Raw genomic sequence first — 5,952 nt, 5'->3', positions numbered from 1 at the left:
AGGCAGTAGGTCTGACGCTTGCCCTATATTACAGGTCAGCTAAGGCCTTCTGGTAGACTGGGATATGGTACAAGACATCGTGGCCAACAACCATTCTCTCATGAACTCCTGAAACCAAAGTCAGTTAAACCACATATCAGTGGAATTGTCTTAAATGGTTCAGGGATTTCCAAACAGAAGAGTAAATAAGAACAATGATAAGCACAGTGTGTGTGTGTGTGTGTGTGTGTGTGTGTGTGTGTGTATAGAAATGAAATTTAAAACTTAACCTTGAAGAGATGGAGGAAACACAGACCATCCTAAGAATTAGGGCAAGAGCCTGAGATCTGTCAATCATAATATGCCTGTGTAACAGCAAGACAAGCTTACCCATAGTTGAGGATAAAAATCAGGAAGCAGTGAGACAATGGTGGAGTTGGGGATGTGGGCTAAAGTGGCATCAATTTACAAGAAACCTTTGAAAGCTCAAATGGAGAATCTAGATTTGATTAAGTGCAGCATGAACAAGGTATTCTTTCCCATTGGCTTTCTTAAAGGCTGTTAGTCCCTTCCCAGCCAGGACCTCTGGGAAAAGCTACTTCTTCATAAGACACCCCCTCCTGTCTGTTTCTTATATCCTCCTACTTACCTGGCTCACATAAACTCTTGTCAAGGCCTCTCCCTTGGCCTCCTGCTGCACCCTCTGTTAGCTGCAATCCATGCTATGTTGGCTATCAGGTTCATCTTAAAAAGCTCAGTTCTCACCAAAAGCCTTCGGCATCTCTGTACTGCCTATTAAACTACATCTCAAGTTATTCACAAATTCAAGGCCATCTGAGCTCCAGCCTCAACTAACCTTTTCTCCAATCCTGTTTCTTCCTACTGTGATCAAGATAGACTAAACATAAATGTCTTCTCATCTCCAATTGTTCAAATGTGTGGGGTTCTCTTTATAGAATGATCTCCCCAGCTGCAAAATTGGGATGAAATTAAGCATCCTGAGGCCACAAATACAGGTGCAGTTCAGGTAGCCGGTGAGGCTAAGGAGGGTCTCAGGAAATATCAACAGGTTGTGCTAATACGTGTGTGTGTCCAGAAAGAGGCACTGCAACCTAGTGGCATGATTATGAGATCTGTAATCTAGAAAATTCATTGATGCCTTGTGTCTGATATTCCTTAGCTGTGAGATCTTAGGTAAATTACACAATCTTACGAGGCTCTAATTTCTCCTTTCTGAGAAGTGAAACTGGGCCCAGCACAATAACCTAGAGGCTAAATCCTCACCTTGCATGCACTGGGATCCCACATGGGTGCTGGTTCCTGTCCTGACTGCTCCACTTACCATCCAGCTCCCTGCCTATCACTTGGGAAAGCAGCAGAGTATTGCCCGAAGCTTTGGAACCCTGCACCCACATGGGAGACCCAGAAGAAGTTCCTGGCTCCTGGCTTTGGATTGGCTCTGCTCTGGCCATTGTAACCACTTGGAGAGTGAGGCAATGTACAGAAGATTTTTCTGTTTCTCCTTCTCTCTGTAAAGATTCCTTTCCAATAAAAATAAATAAACCTTTCATTTTTTTAAGTGAGACTGATAACAGCATCCTTCTCGTAGAGTTGTTATAAGGATTAAATGAGGTGGTATTCAAAAGCACACAATATGCTCACTTTGGCAGCACATATACTAAAATTGGAATGATACAGAGAAGGTTAGCATGGCCTCTGCCCAAGGATGAAATGCAAATTCGTGAAGCATTCTATAATTTTTAAATGAAATAAATACTTTGTGGCCAAATGGGCCAAATTAGACACCATTATGCTAAGGGAAATGAGCCAATCCCAAAAGGTCAGATTCATATGTTTGCCCTAGTGTAAGATAAAATGATATCAAAGATAGGAATATTACATGTGAATCTTACTCTCTGTCACTTCCTACTTATCTGTATCTTCTGTAATAAGATCTTGTGATGTAATTCATTAACCAACCAGCCATAAGAAGGTGATTGTTTATAAATACCTGAGGTGGCCAATGTCCCTTTCATCACTGTTATTGGTACTGCCAAAGGCCTAGTCCTTAATGTACCTTCATTAAGGCCCTGGGATACCAGAATGAACTCACAACAAAATGATTGTCTCCTACATGGTTAGGAGACACTCCAACAGCAGCATGATGAAACTGGGAAACTTCAAGACACCCATGGAGAGACTGGGGGGTAGAGCAGAGGGTAGAGGAGGGAAATTAGGGGAGGGGGACGTGAACCCCAGTGCCAACTAAACTGTATCAAAAAAGAAAAAAAAAAAAAAACAATTAAAGGGCCCAGCGCAGTGGCCTAGCAGCTAAAGTCCTCGCCTTAAACGTGCCAGGATCCCATATGGCTGCCGGTTCTAAAACTCACAGCCTCGCTTCCCATCCAGCTCTGCGCTTGTGGCCTGAGAAAACAGTCGAGGAGGGCCCAAAGCTTTGGGACTCTGCATCTGAATGGGAGACCCGGAAGAGGCTCCAGGCTCTTGCTTTGGATCAGCTCAGCTCCAGCCATTGCGGTCACCTGGGGAGTGAACCATCAGATGGAGGATCTTCTTCTCTTCCTCTCTGTATATCCGCCTTTCCAAAAAAACAAAATAAATTTAAAAAAAAAAAAAAAAGAATGTTCTTACTCATATCTTATGTTGGTAAGCCCTTGTTTCTTTTATGTAGATTTCTAATAGTGAAATTGCTAGGTCACAGGGATGGTGTATGTTTGACATACATTCAAAGGAATCATGCCATTTTATATTCAAACCAGTAATGTTTGATAATTCTAACCATTCCATATTCCTATTACGTACCAATTTTAATTAAATGCATTCCATTCACAAAGAAAGAATTTTTTGGAGGGGGGGCGAGGAGAGCAGCGAAGATTCTAGCCCTAAGAATCTCAGAATTACTTTCTCTTTCAAATATCATCTCTTTTAGAAAGAAACCATTTAATGGAAAGACTTTGTTTTATACACCAAAGAAATGGAAGCTTTTTTTTTTCACTGCTTCATTCTACTAAAAATTAAGATAGCTTGCTAATAGGCTTGCTTCTACTAGAAAAATACAGAGATCTAAGGATCTCTAGAATAAAACCTGACTTACAAAATTCCCAGCTTAAGAAAGCGTTTTAATTTGAAATATATCACTTAGGCCTCCTTTAACCTTTCTAAGGTAAATACCATTTGGTGAATAGCAAGTGATTGTCTCCTAAAGCGAGCAGACATGTATTCAACAGGCTAGAGGATGCTTCTCACACCCTACTATAAGACGCTCTCACGTGGATTTTGGCAGGAGTGGACTTTTTATTGTCATTGGGAGTTTTCCTCCCCCTGACTGTTCAGAAGTTTCAGATGAAATTTTTCTGATGTTTTTAATGAAAGATGATATTTGCTTACCCATCATAGAAGATATTTCCTCGGCAGGAATGCTCTCGAACATGTTGCATTCACAACATGACACAAAGTCTAAAAATCACAGAGAGACTAATTACTAGAAGAAAATTACACCAAAAGACCTATTTCCTCATGATGAAAATGACAGCCTGGTGCCTGTTACTTGGCCTGGTTGGGCAAATCGACTAGGCCACATTGTTCTAGAGCTTTGCGGCACGAGCTGCAGTGGAAGAAAGGGGCACATCAGTCCCGTAGGCAGCTCAGTAAGACACCAAGGTGAGCTGTCAGTTAAGTGAGTTCTAATTATAGGTATCATTTCCAGTATTTATGGAAGTGACAGACAGTTACCAGGGCCTATCTGCATCCAAACGTAAGGCTTCTTGAGCAAGTCCTTCTCACTTTCTGCCAACGTCTGAATTACCGTCTTGGTGCTCTGACACTTTGTGCTGACAGAGCCTGCCCCAGCCAAACTATGCATGGAGGACCACCTCTCTTTGCCCAATCTGCTGGGCCTCCTCCCATCAGCTCCCCGGCACCAAAAGGGTCTCTCTCTTCCCCTACTGAAAGGGGGATAAAACGTATTCTTTTCCTCCTTAAGAGTTTAAATCACTTCAAATCACCCACTTTGCCCATCACAAAAATCACCTCTTGTATGAGTCCATTGATATGAACTATTCAGAACTGGTAAATCTGTAAGGACAGAAAGCTGATTACTGGTCGCTAAGGGCTGGGAGAGCTGAAAAGAAATAGAGGAGGATTGTTCATGAGGACAATTTCTTTTGAGATGAAGAATATGGTCCAAAATTTATCATGATCTTGGCATCTATCTATTAATATACTAAAGGTCATTAACTGTGTAGTTTAAATGGTAAATTATATGATAGGTGAATCAAATATCAGTGAGGTGTCCCTCTTCCTGAGGTCTTTCTACCAATGCACAACACTTCAAGTATCCAAGAACAGGTAAGGAAGTTTACGGGTGGGAAATGGACAAAGCCAGGGACCACTTTCAGTTCTCGTGACAGCATCCATGTAAGGACAACCTCACAAATCATATTAGAAAAGTGGGGTCCTGCTTGACATTCAATACTATTATCCAAACCTTTTAAACATACATAAATGTCTCATTACTTCCTTTGAGCAGTTTGGAATTTCAAAGTAAGTGAAAAGTTGAGGTGAATCAAGGCAATTATAACACAACCTTAAAGAGGTGACAGATACATTGCTGTATGCATTCATACCATTCTGAATCATGAAATACAGCGAACATTACATTTGTTTTCTAAAATTATGTATAAATCTCTTAGTATTGTGTCATGTCAGAACTATTCCTTTAGATACAAAGGGATCAGTTCAATGGTTTGACTTAAGATTTTTCAAGTTCAAAATAGTTCAGAAGTGATGTGTGTTTAGTAGAAGCCAGGCTTGCAATACCTTGCCTGATCCTCTGCCCTATCCTGAGCTCTAGCTCACAGGCAGTTCCAGGATCACGAGGGAAAAAAACTGATACTCCAGTATGTTGTATTTCTAAACTGTGGTGCTGGGTCAGTTATGCGTGTGAAAGGCACTTATAATTTATGACCTTTCCAATGTGTGATGGGTTTATTGAGTTTTGATTTATAACCTTTTCAGGGTGTGATGAGTTTATTGGAAGGTAATCCCATTGTAAATCAAGGAGCATCTGTAGTGATCAGCAGGATGTGCACATGGTCCCGGGGTTCAGAGCAGCCCAGAGGAGAAAGGTTGCATGAATCTGGGAAAGACAAAGGGGGCAATGGGTATTAGCAATTGTTAAGAAGAGTCAGAAGATAGTGAGAATTTTAGTTGCTGATATAAAAGCAGACATAACAAGAGGTTTCTAAGTCGAAAGGGAGACTCAAGTTCAGGACCATTCTCTGGGCCATCATTCATTGCAAATATCTTTTTTGGGACTTTTTTATCTATCATTTTTAAAAATAATGATTACATGGTTGGTCAGGGTGGGAAGGATCAAGGTTTAGAGAAAATTGGGTAAATTCATTGCTTTCAAATTTGCTATTTCTTCTTGTTGTTCCTGGGGTAAGAGGAGGAACAAAGCGGAAAACCACTCACGAATTTCTGCACGTCCCAGTATCCGGGGATGAGGAACCACCACCTCATATCAACCCAGAGTCTCAATGTGTACATATTCTGAGGGTTCTGTCCAAGCGGTTTGGATGGTTCTGAAATGCTGCCGATTTCAGCGATCCGAGGAGGTTGTTACCCTCCCAATGTCCATTGGCTCCATTCACCAAAATGTTTTGCTGTCGTCATTTGTTTGTGGTTGTTGTTCAGTTAGTACAGTTCTTCTACTACAGCACCAAATGTGCTGCCTTATTCTCCTTTTACAACAGGGCCTGTGTCCACTGCTCTGCCTTTATCATTAAGTAGGGCATGTTCTTGCAGGCAAGTCCAACTCTCATCAACAGTGAAGGAGGGCAGAGCATCAGAAAAGCCTGTTATTCCCTCCCATGGCTCACTCATGCCCTTGGTCTGCAGATGTTACTCCTACTGCCTAGAAGGCTTCTTGTTTCCCTCCAACACTTGTTCACA

At 41.5% G+C, this 5,952-nt stretch overlaps 1 non-coding gene across 1 annotated transcript; it reads left to right on the top strand.

The window, feature by feature from the left end:
• Nucleotides 1–1,633: 1,633 nt before the first annotated feature.
• LOC118758109 (U6 spliceosomal RNA) lies at nt 1,634–1,740 on the top strand. The gene has a single exon (XR_004995536.2). It is a non-coding gene; the product is annotated as a U6 spliceosomal RNA (small nuclear RNA).
• Nucleotides 1,741–5,952: the final 4,212 nt, after the last annotated feature.

This window comes from Ochotona princeps, chromosome 18 (genome assembly GCF_030435755.1).
Source record: "Ochotona princeps isolate mOchPri1 chromosome 18, mOchPri1.hap1, whole genome shotgun sequence".
Classification (NCBI taxonomy): domain Eukaryota; kingdom Metazoa; phylum Chordata; class Mammalia; order Lagomorpha; family Ochotonidae; genus Ochotona; species Ochotona princeps.
Note: the sequence above shows the minus strand (reverse complement) of the source record. Positions and strands in the feature narration are given on the sequence as shown.